The sequence below is a fragment of the Armigeres subalbatus genome, chromosome 2 (assembly GCF_024139115.2).
Source record: "Armigeres subalbatus isolate Guangzhou_Male chromosome 2, GZ_Asu_2, whole genome shotgun sequence".
NCBI classification, from domain to species: domain Eukaryota; kingdom Metazoa; phylum Arthropoda; class Insecta; order Diptera; family Culicidae; genus Armigeres; species Armigeres subalbatus.
Window position 1 is genome coordinate 103,799,721 of NC_085140.1, and position 12,393 is coordinate 103,812,113.

The 12,393-nt window shown below is 42.2% G+C and overlaps 1 protein-coding gene and 1 long non-coding RNA gene across 5 annotated transcripts in view; both read left to right on the forward strand.

The window, feature by feature from the left end:
- Nucleotides 1-12,393, forward strand: part of LOC134210557 (RYamide neuropeptides-like) — a 176,786-nt gene that overhangs the window by 38,416 nt on the left and 125,977 nt on the right. Inside the window, exons 1-3 of one of the 4 annotated variants that reach the window (XM_062686614.1) lie at nucleotides 5,571-5,721; nucleotides 5,785-5,856; nucleotides 5,916-5,982. The exons of 1 other annotated variant lie outside the window; for it this stretch is intronic. The gene's annotated coding sequence lies outside the window, so the exon portion shown is untranslated. Of the gene's footprint in view, nucleotides 1-5,570; nucleotides 5,722-5,784; nucleotides 5,857-5,915; nucleotides 5,983-12,393 lie in introns of those variants that run through there. 2 more of the 4 variants (XM_062686615.1, XM_062686616.1) reach the window with 2 other exon arrangements.
- LOC134214819 (uncharacterized) lies at nucleotides 2,136-2,554 on the forward strand. The gene is made up of 3 exons (XR_009979925.1): nucleotides 2,136-2,293; nucleotides 2,357-2,428; nucleotides 2,488-2,554. It is a non-coding gene; the product is annotated as an uncharacterized LOC134214819 (long non-coding RNA).

Consider the following 12,393-nt stretch of genomic DNA (forward strand, 5'->3'; position numbering starts at 1 on the left):
CAGAGTTCGACAAGCGTCAGATCAGTTACCAGCTAATCAGTTCTGAATTTTGAAAAGCAGAAATTACATGCTGCAGTGAATAATCTGTTTTTGCAATTCCTTATCTCAGATCATAACACCTGATTCACAGTTCATGTTTGAGTGATAAAACGGCCTACTTTTCCATTCCAACGAAATGGGTGCTTTAATATAGAAATACTAGAATAAGAGATCGGCGAAGACGCCATCTTGTTTCCAATCAAACCGTCAAAAGCGGTTCCAATTCGACTTGTTTACTTTTTGCTTCCATAATACTAAAGACACACTGGTGGTACAAGGACCGTGGTATACCACGGTTATATACCCTAGTACATATTGTACCATGGTTTTCCACGTTGTACCAGCATGGTACAAGGCGACACACCTGTGGTACAACTTGTACCATGGTACGAATACCATCAGTGTGTCATTAGTATAAGATGCAAGCAAAAATTTCGTGAAAATATCGTGAAAATAATACTGCAAGTGCTGCCAGTATTATTTTCACGATTTCATGCATTTTCATACGTTGCCATTTCGACAGTTTTTCACTCCGCCGGTCTCTGGTTATAGGGTTGCTACTTTAATATTAATCCATTATAGCACTAATTTAAATGAAATAGTTTGATGGACATGACATCAAAATTCTCCAAATGCAAGTTCATCTATCGCTTCATGGTATGTCGAGCTATGCAATGTGGCATGCACGATAATATGAAATCTGATTGTTCTCTGCAGAAACATGATTTATTGGCAAGAATAATCATGAGAAATAAGTTAGACAGCAGATAGACTGTACCGCAGACAGACGTTCAAGTTCGACTTACTAACTTGTGTAAAAAACATGGCCGTCGGATTGCCAAGTAGCAATAAGCGAAGAGATGGCGCCACATGTCAAAACGGCATACTCGGCAAACATTATTTGCCGTTTTGTTTTGATTTTTATTTCGTCAAAATATTTTAGTTTCTTGATCGGATCTGCCCGATGGGACTCTTAATAAAAATGCATAAGCACGCACACACGCGGTGTTGAAATGCAATAAAAAAATCTACGATTTTCGGTCCAAACACATGTTTTGAATCACAATCGCCAAAAAAACACGCATGTGAAAGGATCTAGGTAAAAAAGCCAACTCGAAAGTTCCGAAAAGATGGTAACAGCATACACGCAGCTTCACAATTTCTTTACTATATCGTGGCAAGAACTGCAAGTAAAGTGATTCGCTTGGCTACATTGTTTAAGTCGAATGTAAAGTCGTTCAGATTAAAAAATAGATTTTTGCGGCCGTGCGGGGAGATCATTGTTGAGTGTTTCTGTTTTGCTTCCATGGTTCAGTGGGTGGGAAACGTGGGTGAGATAGAAGGCGATCGGCAAAACGTCAGCTTCATGTAGGGGAGAACGGTACAAAATGCACCCCTGGGGCCAAATGGCCTCACACATGAAATCACTCATATAGTCTGTTGTAATACATTTATGAACGAATATTACCATTACAATTCATGATTAGTTAACCATCATTGAGCTCCATTGGAAAAATTTAGCAAAATCCCTTCATATTCACTCAAATTTAATGTTTTGCTATTCTTCCACCACATCCGTAAGATTGTAGTTCAATCCATTAAGAAAAAACAAACAACCATGCGTTCACCATAATTTTACATGCAATTGAGTCATTTTAGATCACCATTCGGGCGTTTTGCCCCAGGCCTATTTTTAAAACATTTTTTAAATGCGTTAGAACGTCATGAAAACCTAATTGTTTTGAATAGGAGATCATTGTGAAATGTAGCTGGGTTTGTAAATTTTGCACCTATACGTTGAAATGGTTGGGTTTTTATGTTTATATGGGCGAAAACATCGAAAAAGGTTAAGGGGTGCTGTTACGCAAATTGCGTACGCGCCGCTGCCATCAATTAGAAGCAGTGAATTTGTGTCATCCCATGACGGATAATTCATCAATAATTATTTTCTGTGCGTACAACACCATTCCCCCATCCATATTCATCGTCACTGTATGCGGAGTAGCTATGCGATACAAGGGACTACAGAAAACGGAACAAAACAAAACAATATGATTAATGAATGAAAGTTAGTGTTCGATTGTTGATTACAATTATCGGGTAGAAATTCTCTTGGACAGATTGCGAATTTTATAAAACTAAACATTATTTACTAGGTACAAATTACTGAACTAGTGGAAAATAGTACGAATAGTGCACAGTTTAACAGTTTAATCACAGACAAAGATTAATAGCTATTTCTCACGAGATTAAGGTAATTGAGTTTGAAAGTAAGTGATTGAGACGGCTTAAGACTAACTTTAAATCTAAATCACAGAGCGAATATCACAGCTAGTTGAACGCAGTGCGTGATACAGGCCATAATTCGTGCAGAAGTACGTACACTGAGGTAAATGAAACAAAATATTAATGTAGAGTCCCTAAAGTGTAACATAAAATATGCATCAGGCAGATAAAACTAACTTACCGTACAGGACCGCTTTCCGGATAAAACGGGATTACGAAGATACTAAACGTAAGTATTTAGATGAGTCAGATTCTGATCGAATCATAATTTAAACATAGAGCACGATGTATTGAAATTACTATTATTAAAACCCACAGGGAAAATTTAACGCATCCTAGTGTGAAATAAAGGATTGTTCAAATTTGCGGAAGTACTGTCTTCTGATTGTTGCCAGTTTGGGAACAAATTAAATTTTCCGTTTAGTCCGGAATGTCTAGCGGAAGCGTAGCGGGTGCCGGGGAAAATACTCGGAGAAGAAATGGCTTTCCTGGTGGTGAGGGGGCAAGTTGTGGTACGTGTCGTCGAATTGATAACAGTCGAATGGTGCAATGTGACGAGTGTGACGTATGGTTCCATTTCGATTGCGTGAGTGTGGATGACAGTATTCAGGATCGCGACTGGAGCTGTAATGAATGCGTGAGGATGGCACTGGAAAAACAGAGGTATGCGTTGGGCGAGCAGTTGGAGCATCTTGAGCAGCAGCAGAGGAAGTGGCAACGAGAGCAGCAGAAGCGCCTTAATGATTTGGAAGAACGGCATGACTCCGAGCAGCAACAGGGACAACCTGAGTGGCAGCAAAAGGAGCAGGACCAGGTCGACCAATCGCAGATAGGACAGTTGCAGTTGCAGCAGCCGAGCTTGTGCAGGGGAATAGCATCTTCGAGATGTCTGGGTACCATGCCGAAGCAGCAGCAACAGCGTCATGTCCAAATTATGGAGAAAACTGTTCCCGATCAATTGACAGCGGATGAACGACGTTGCATGAAGCCATTGGCAAGCTCGACTGTCAAAAATACGAGACCGTCAAAGCATCCTCGAAGGCATCGAGTCGGTCGTCCAAACTCCGAGACTTGCAAGCAAAAGCCCTGGAAGCCAGACAATCGTTGGAAAGGAAACAGCTAGAAGAACGGTTGGCATTGGAACGTGAAATGTTGGAGCTTAGCGATTCCGAAACAGAGTCATCTGCCAGTATCACAAAGATAAATGAGTGGTTGGAGAAAACCGATAACGTGGGCCAGGAAGCAGGAAATTCCATGGATGACACACCTCTACCGGTGTATGACGAACTTTTGCAAAAAACAGTTGTGTCATCCTCCCAACCATGTCTTCCAAATAACTGGTCCCCAATTGGACTGTCTTCTCGTCAGCAAATTATTGGTAATTCTGCTTTACTTCAGCCATTCACCATACCACAGCAAACTGGTACGGGTTACGTACCTGGGACCCACGTAGAATATCCACGATTCGGTGGAACCTTTCCGGGAATCACAGCGAGCTGTCAACCAGCATTCGGCGGATATCCAGCAGTATCCGGCATACCGCCAGTTTCCGTGTACACTGTATCGACTCATCAACCGATTATGTCAACGGCTTACCCGTCTTCCAACAATCCATATTTCGTCGCTCAGCATAGGGTCCCTCCTGCTCAAAGTATTTGGCAACCGATACCGAACACATCGACTCCACGACACAATCTGCCTTCCGCTCAGCAGCAGAGGATCATCGATCCTGTACCATTGAATAGTGATCATCTAGCGGCAAGACAGACAGTGAAAGATTTGCCAAAGTTTGGCGGTGATCCAGAAGATTGGCCGCGATTCATCGCGGCGTACGAGCGCACCACAAAAATGTGCGCTTTTCGGAATGACGAATTACTTGACCGTTTGGAGCGGAGCTTACAGGATAAGGCACTTAGCACCGTCAAGAGTCTACTGCTGCATCCCGACAACGTTCCGGTCATATTGCACCGCTTAAAAACCCTTTTTGGTAATCCGGAGTCCATAGTAGAGACCATGGTTCAAAGGATTCGTATGATGCCACTACCGAAGGCTGAGAAGTTGGAGTCCATTATCGACTTTGGTGTTGCGGTACAGAATCTCTGTGCGACCATGCAAGTGTGCCAGCTAGATGAGCGTCTGTACAATGTTGCCCTACTACAGGAGCTCGTCGACAGTTTACCGTCGGCGTTAAAAATGCAGTGGGCCTTTCATCGGAAGGAGATAAGAGCCGTTACGCTACTTGACTTCAACAATTGGCTCGGAGAGATGACAGAAGCTTTATGTCAAGTGATTCGACCGGCTGTGTGGGCCAAACCGCAACGATCTGAGCTCAGATCGGAAAGGAAAGTTCGGAAGGATGAACCGTTCATTTATGCGCATTCCACTTACACGCCGGAACAGGTGGATCGCAAAGGTTGCCTAGCTTGTGGAAAGGAGTGCATTTCTCTTGACAAGTGCAGCAGTTTCCACAAAATGTCACCAAATGCAAGATGGGCCTTGGTGAACGATAAAAAAATCTGTCGAAAATGTTTGACCAAGCATTTCAAAGCTTGCGAATGGAATATTCCCTGCAACCAAAACGGATGTAGTTTTCTGCATCATCGCCTGCTTCATAATGACAGCATACACAAGTAACCAATTTCAAACGTACCATCAGAGTTCGCATCCGTAAACACTCATCACGGCTTGGGAGGAGTACTTCTCAAGTACGTTCGGGTCACAGTACATGGAAAAGGGAAATCAATATCCACATTCGCCTTCCTTTACACAGGATCACATTCTGTACACATTCTCTCACATTCAGCCGCCAGACATTCTAAATACTCACGCTCCTCTAATGTGAACGTGTACTATACACATGTGGTAGTGTTGGCTTGAGAAATGGATTGCGAGTGATTTGACTATGCGTCCAATTTGGGAATCTCGAGCTCGTTCAGTAGCCGCTAGGTTGCGAAGGCCGACGGAGGTCCTTCGTAGCTTAGTTGGTTAAAGCACCAGTCTAGCGTACTGTAGGGTCATGGGTTCGAGTCCCATCGAAGGGAAAGTGGTTACCTCCAATACATTTTTCAAACCAATATCTCCCACATAACGTACATATTCACATATGAGTTTCCATAACATTGTAAATTAACGTCCAAGTCGGGTGGTTTAATCCCCGGAAATAGGCAATTAACTTTGATTGAACCAAAACAATATGATTAATGAATGAAAGTTAGTGTTCGATTGTTGATTACAATTATCGGGTAGAAATTCTCTTGGACAGATTGCGAATTTTATAAAACTAAACATTATTTACTAGGTACAAATTACTGAACTAGTGGAAAATAGTACGAACAGTGCACAGTTTAACAGTTTAATCACAGACAAAGATTAATAGCTATTTCTCACGAGATTAAGGTAATTGAGTTTGAAAGTAAGTGATTGAGACGGCTTAAGACTAACTTTAAATCTAAATCACAGAGCGAATATCACAGCTAGTTGAACGCAGTGCGTGATACAGGCCATAATTCGTGCAGAAGTACGTACACTGAGGTAAATGAAACAAAATATTGATGTAGAGTCCCTAAAGTGTAACATAAAATATGCATCAGGCAGATAAAACTAACTTACCGTACAGGACTGCTTTCCGGATAAAACGGGATTACGAAGATACTAAACGTAAGTATTTAGATGAGTCAGATTCTGATCGAATCATCATTTAAACATAGAGCACGATGTATTGAAATTACTATTATTAAACCCACAGGGAAAATTTAACGCATCCCAGTGTGAAATAAAGGATTTTTCAAATTTGCGGAAGTACTGTCTTCTGATTGTTGCCAGTTTGGGAACAGGTGCATTTTGGACCGTTCTCCCCTAGCAATAAGTTGTATAGGCGGTGCTAGCGTGCTATGCAATTCCAACGTATTTCTCGGGTACTTATTCAAAAGGACGTATGTGATTTTGTAAACAAAGATTCAAACGTCGATTTGTCCGATCTGATGGCACTCTCACGCAAACCAACACCACCAACAGGTAGCCGAAGGCTTCCTCTACCTGTATCTGGTGATTGTTTAGGTGGGAGTACTATCAGATTGGACAAATCAACGTTTGAATCTTTGTTTACAAAATCACATACGTCCTTTTGAATAAGTACCCGAGATTTAGATTTGAAAATTTTCACAAGAAAATCGAATTCAAATGTATGAGCTTAAACGTCTGTCTGCGGTACCATTTTGGTGCAGATTTAAGGTTCCCCCAAACACACGCGACGAGACAATAACGACGCGATTCTATCGCTTGGCGACTGCGATTCTGTCGCTATTGGTATGGAAGCCTACATGGAACATTGCCTGCAGCGACCCAGCGATAGAATCGCGGCGACTAGTTGTCGCCGTCGCGGCGATGAAATCTCTTAGGTCTGGGGGAGCCTTTAACATATTAAAGACCATTTTTTGTCATTGCAAAAAATAGTGTGTGCAACTCGTTGCAAAACTCAATTTTTCAGTACTCAAAGTACAACTCGTTGCTGAAAAAATCATCTTTTTGCAACTAGTTGCACAAACTACTATTATGTACAACTTGCTATCGACCTTAATACGAAAAAAAAGCCTTGAAGCTTTCCATTGATGTTCAATACTCTAACCATGGAGAAAATCTTGTCGGCGTTGCTAACGAGCCACGTACGTAGTTTGACCTCAACAGTAAGGCCAGCTTCAGCGCCTCATACTTGACTCGACTTGTACAGGACTGCTCGTCTCATCTGTCCATCGTATTCTCATGACTTCGACCACCTTCGACATAACTTGTTCGTGATCAATACGGATAAACTAGAGTTTTATTTTCGACTATTTTTAAACTGCTCAATTTCGATTTCAACCACATCGTAAATTTGAACATATTGGTCCAGGAAATCGTTTACAAACCCACTTCAATTACGATATAATAATATAGATTTGAAAAGCGAACAACGACCGAATGTGAACAATGAAGCATTAACTAACAAAAGCCATTCGATGGACATCAAACAATTTAAATATGATCAACTGTTGTCACTGAAGTGAGGTAAAGAAGGACTATGTTGTATAATTGCATTGGTTATACGAAAAATATACTCTGATATTTGTGATATCATATCAGAATTGCCAACAACGGAGTTGCAAACATTATGATAATTAACTTGAAGATTTTCAAATTAATTATCATAATGTTTAACCATTTAACATGTGTCATTCTTATGAATTTCATAATTCTATCGTAAAAATATAAATTGTTCATGACGTATGGCTGCTTGATCATATAGGTAATGTACACAAATCGTCGAGCCAATGACGGTGGTCGATTTCGCGCGAAGCGAACCTGTTTAAGCAAAATTTAGTGTACCTAAATGTTGATAGAGCACAATATTCAAAAGATACCTTTATACTATTTGCCTACATCATGAGCCCGTTATTATAGTGCGCCATCAAATGGCACCACATCCAATTGCTCCACGCTGTGCTGCTTCCGGAATGAATTACAACCTCCCACTGGATCCGATTAATCCGTAACCGTCGACGGCCCATTCGCCTGACAGCGGTGATGGGTATAAATCCTCAAACGCATGCATCCCGGTGGCTAAATCACAAACGATTTCGCACCGTGATTGGATTCGTTTTACCCTCCATTTCTTCTGTTCTCTTTTTTCTATGGTGTATTATCCACCCACAAAATGCACCACAATTGATCCAAACCAGATTGTCATCGTCGTCCCCGGCCAGGACCAATATAGATGGAGTCAGCAGTCGGATGATGATACGTAGGTTTTTTTTTATGTTTGGTCATCTGCTTCTCGAAATAACTTCTCTCGACTGGAGCATTGCTAGCTCCATTGTTATATTTGCTTTAACAATTCCCGAAATAAACTCCAACAAAAATATGAATTATGAAAACTACGAACAAGGTGTCGTTATTGAGTGTTGAATGGACACACGACAGGTATCTGCATGATCAACATATTAATGTTGGACTCGGTAAAATCAATGTATAGTTGTCTTTGGCAATATTCTGTCCCAAGGAAAACAGACCGTTTAAAATCGTTATTATCCTACATGCTACCGCTGAGCTATGGAAGGCACCCCGTGCGCACTTTTAATTGTTACACATTTGATGAATGAATGGTCAATTTGTGGCTAACACCTGTTCGCCTGGTTGTGCACATTTGATTTACCTTGGCACTAATTGGGTTGGTAAACACAACGAGAACACGAACCGATCCTCGCTTAGTGGCTCCTTAATCCTCCACCGTGTTTTGAAATTTTAATTCAATTGAGGATCATTTTCCAACGCGTGAAGCACGGACCTCCATGGACGTGGTACGAATATATGAACCGTTACGCACTTAAATTTGAATTTGAAATCATGTGCTAAAATATAGCTATCTCGTGACACCTTGGTGTACGAGAAAGGTAAAAATAAATAGACTCGAAGAAGTATTGTGTTTTCAAATCAAATCACTGTACTGCCGTAATATGAAAAAGTTACGTATATGCCAAATTGGCGAATGCGTTGTGATAATAGTACCCAGTGGCGCCGGGAGGAGGTGGGACAAGTAGGACATGTCCTACGCATGAATTTTCCTGGGTGGGATAGTCAAAGCATTGTCCTACCCATGATTATGGTAAGATGAAGTCAATGGCTGGCAGAAATCTGTTTGTTAGGGTCTTAACAATAATCATAGAGATTTATGTTTCTGTATGTTTTCATTCATTTTGTAATTTCGGCTTGATTATTTTGTAGTATGTCAATAACTCACTCGAGAGTCTGAATTTCAAAATGTGTTGTATGGTGGACTTCTAGTGTAGTGTGAACGTGTTTCTACAACTCCGCCAAACAAACCAATATTTGAAGTGAGGAACTCGATGACTCTTTGAATAAACAATTTAATAAAGTTTTTAAAAACCTTCGCAACCGTTGTTTGAATTCCACTAAAAACGGAGTTAACGCGTTAAATGCTGTAACTCCTACTAAATGAGCACAAATTTTTAATCTAAGTTTTAAGGCTAAGTTATTGTAATTAGCGCTATAACTTCGTTATAAATTGCATTCAAACAACGAGCTTTCAGGCAATGTTGTAGCAAAAGCTTCGCACAAGAAGTCCACCATAAAACACATTTTAGAATTATGCTAAAGCTAAAGAAATGACTTATTGACAAACTACTAAATGATTGAACCCAGTTTACTAAATGATCGAAAACATCCTTTGTCTTAACCCTCTCCCGCCAATGGTGTATGTGGGGCACCATCAAATTTTGCACCTTCTATCCTTCATCGAATTGTTTCAATAACAAAAAGCAGTATTAGGCGTATTTGTATGGTTCCATTAGACTGAAAATACAATAAACTTTGAGTACGAATTGTAAAACTATTGAAAACAATAAATTTACTATTGATTTACAATCAAAAACTTTTTTTTCGTTTTCTACTAATTTTAGCTATGGCAAATAAATTTTGTTTTAGCATTTTTCACACTAAAGCAAAACCAAGGGATTTAATCGAGAAAGTCATCGTCACCGCTAGGCGGATTAATATGGGTTTTATCGAAGCACTTCGAGCAGACAGCGACGCTACAAACCTTGACGCAGACCAGCTGACGGAAACAATAGCGAGGACTTGCGATGCGACGACGCCGAGGAAATTAGAGCCAACGAACAGCCAGCGGCCAAGTTACTGGTGTAACGAAAATTTTGCAACCTTCGCGCTGCCTGTCTCAGAGCTAGAAGACACTTTCAGAGGGCAAGGTCTAAAATGGTCAGAGAGGAGCGAAAGATAGTTTTCCGTGCAGCTAGAGCGGCTTTCAAACGGGCAATCCAAATCAGCAAGTCCAACTGCTTCAAGGAGTTGTGCCGAGAAGCTGACGCTGATCCTTGGGGTAACGCTTCTCGAGTCGTAACAAAGAAGATCAGGGGTCCTGCGACACCAGCCGAAATGTGTCCGGACAAGCTGAAGATCATTGATCATGGTGCTGCTGCCGAAACCAGGGAAATCCAGCATCGTATAGGCCCATATGTCTGCTGGATATACTATAGGGAAGCTTCTGGAAAGGGTTATCCTTAATAGGCTTACGCAGTTCACGGAGGGTGAGACTTGCTTATCGAAAAAACAGTTCGGATTCTGTTAAAGGCAGATCGACTGTGGATGCAATCAGGACAGTCATTGAAGATGCAGAGAGAACATCCAAGAAGAAGAGGAGCAACAATCGGATCTGCGCGGTAGTGACGATTGACGTCAAAAACGCGTTCAATAGTGCCAGCGCTGCATGGAATGCGAATCCCCGACTTCTTGTGCAAGATCCTTAGGAGCTACTTCCTGAACCGGATTCTGGTTTACGCCACGAACTCGGGCAGAAGTCGATCAGGGTTACGGCGGGAGTTCCACTGGGGTCCATACTAGGACCAACGTTATGGAATGTGATGTACAACGAGGTGCTGACGCTGAAGTTGCCCAAAGGTGTAAAGATTTACCGATTCACGGATGATGTCGTCCTAATGATATCCGGCGAGTCACTGGAGGAGTTGGAAATGCTGGTGGCAGAAGCGATCGACGCAGTAGAAACCTGGATGAATGGAGTCAAGCTGCAGCTGGCTCACCACAAAACGGAAGTGATGCTGGTCAGCAACTGCAAACTAATCCAGCGGATGCAGATTACCATCGGAGGGCACTACATCCCGTCGGTGCGGACTCTGAGACATCTAAGTGTGCTGATTGATGACCGGTTGAACTTCAAAACCCACGTGGACTATTCCTGTGGAAAGGCGGCTAAAATGATCAGTGCGTTAGCAAGGATCATGCCGAACGTCAGCGGTCCGAAAGGCAGCAGTAGGCGTCTCCTTACGACAGTATCATCCTCAATGCTAAGGTACGGAGTTCCAGTCTGGGGAGCTAAGCTTAAGACGAAACGTAACCGGAGGAAACTGAATAGCGTATTTCGTCTAATTACCATTCGAGTCGCGAGTGTGTACCGAACCATTTCGTCGGAGGCAGTTTGCGTTATCGCAGGGATGATTCCAATCTACATAACCCTAGCAGATGATATCGAGTGCTACCAACGGAGAGATACCAGAAATGTGAGGAAGGCGGTGAGACTGGACTCTATGGTGAAGTTTCAGCAGGAGTGAGACAATGCGGATAGTGGAAGACCTATCAGCTCATCCCCAATGTGTCGACGTGGGTGAACAGGGAGCATGGTGAGGTGAACTTTTACCTTACACAGTGTGGTGTGGTCATGCGTCATCGCCATTCTGCCCAGCGTGTATCAACGTAGAGGAGACTCCAGAGCACGTGGTACTCGACTGCCCGGGGTTTGCGGAGGCACGTAGAAGAATGCCTGCCACAGAGCTTAAAATATTCATGTTCATGAAGCAACTTCGGTCCGAATTTTGACAGACATCGCATGAATATTCAAAACATAGAATGACATAGTCAGACTACTACTCGACGAACTCATGCATTCGACTGTCACTGAGTGTGTTTACTATGTGCAAAAAAAAACATAATTAGCCTTGTTTATGTTGATGTTTACCGTTGAAAGTGCCTCGCGGTCCTGTGTGATAAATCACTTTACTCATTTGAAACGTGTTCAGATTTCAGATAATTTATCAATTTGTAAAATGTGCATAAATATTCAATGACTAATATTCAACTAAATATTGACTGTCCAGAGCCGACTATGAATGTGTCGGAAGTGAAATGACAAGTGAAGAAAAATGGACTTCATCAAAAATTTTCGATTTTTTTACACTCTGGCCTGTCATAAGGACGGACAGCATCGCAGAGCGAATGTGTCGCGATGAAGGTACGTGGAATACGGTAAGCAGAGTCGTGACGCAAATACTGTCAGAGCAGCAGCGTCGATGGAGAAGGGACCAGCAAATAAGCGTCGGTTTGGTGGAAAATCCAGCACAGTGAGCAGTGTTTGGTCTCGAGCCGTCGGGGCGCCAGCGAAGCGGAAATCTTCTGCCAACCGGAATCGTCGGACCGACCTTGGCACTCGATCAGCCAACCTGCTGAAGAAAGAAGAAGGAAGTGCTTCGGGTATGAAGGGCACCGGAA